Source organism: Penaeus monodon, chromosome 20, assembly GCF_015228065.2.
Source record: "Penaeus monodon isolate SGIC_2016 chromosome 20, NSTDA_Pmon_1, whole genome shotgun sequence".
Taxonomy (NCBI): domain Eukaryota; kingdom Metazoa; phylum Arthropoda; class Malacostraca; order Decapoda; family Penaeidae; genus Penaeus; species Penaeus monodon.
The window spans coordinates 12,150,756-12,152,097 of record NC_051405.1 but is presented as its reverse complement, the minus strand read 5'-3'; the positions used below and the strand labels follow the sequence as shown (position 1 = coordinate 12,152,097).

General features: G+C 35.3%; 1 protein-coding gene across 2 annotated transcripts in view; it reads left to right on the top strand.

Moving 5' to 3' along the window:
- Nucleotides 1-1,342, top strand: part of LOC119585631 (TBC1 domain family member 25-like) — a gene marked incomplete at its 3' end in the record, with an annotated part of 14,981 nt that overhangs the window by 3,188 nt on the left and 10,451 nt on the right.

The window sequence follows — 1,342 nt, the reverse complement described above, 5'->3', positions numbered from 1 at the left end:
AATAATTCAAGATGATCAGTTTGATTTAAACTTTGTATTCATTTTGAATTAGTTTTTGTTTGCTCTCTTCCAGTCATCTCGGCCCAGTCGATGTAAGACACTTCATGGGGTTTACACATCGGCATTCTTCTTTAAATCATTTTATATCACTGATACTATTGCAACCCTTGTATAGGATTTTTTAAAAAACTTGTTCTTAAAAAGATTAGTTTTTTACTGGTGGGATATCTTGCAGTAATTTATCTTAACTATCTTGGTGCCAAATCTGTAAAGATAACTTGCACAAGGCATCTTGGCACCATCAGCAAATATGGCTCCGCACCATGTCTTTGTGTCACAACTATTTCTTAATGAACATCTTTTAACCATTTCCCTATATATGTCTTGTTTTCAAGTATTTGATTTCTTGAAATGTCAAGGATATCTTGTATGATATTTTGCTCCATGAATACCAGCATTATTCTCTTTTAAGTTAATTGCCAGCTTTTGAGTAATCTTGTAGCTTTATGATCTTTTGCATCTTCTGTAGGCCTAATTGGTAATCTGGTTGACCTTAGTAGACAGAATGACTAACCAAACTAAGTGCTGCCATAATTATGGAGGAGCATCATAATAGGATGCTCTTTCAGATATTTCCTGAGGAAGGTAGTGATCCTTAGATGATATCCTACAGCTCTTACCACTTTATGAAGGTCATCATTAGATGGCAGGATTGTTTCATCCCTATTTTTTCAGATTTCTTTGCAATTATAGTATTCTGAACATTGAGACTTGAAACTTTCCCTAGCTATCTTAGATCACCCATGTTCCAGACAATCCATTTATCGATATTTCCATAATCACACCCAACTTCTTTATCTCTGTGAAAGTGTCCATTGTCATGTAATATTGAATATAACTGTCAAATGGCATATAGTTCTATCGTTTTAAGTACATGCAACAGCTGGTTTGTATAAATACAGCCCAGCATACTTATTTGTGAAACTTCTCTTCTCAGTGACTTATTTTCACCCCCAAAGTCCTGTTTGCCATCATTGTTGCTGTTTACAGAATGTGCACACTGTCCTATTCACCACAGTCGTGGCAGGCCAGGTGGCATTTTTCTTGCAACTTTTTGTTATGAGTAAGACCTACATGAGGTACTTCATGTTATCATCCCCTATACTTTCACTCCCCTCATAGGCTATCCTCTGCCTTAGCCAGTCACACAGTCATGTTTACTCACCTGTCTTCTTGTGAATGAAGTATATAGTACATGTTAATACCACTTTGGTTAACAAATTTGCAGTGATTTTTAAAGTATATTTATTTCTTAGTTGTTAGAAAGTCAGTATTGGATTAA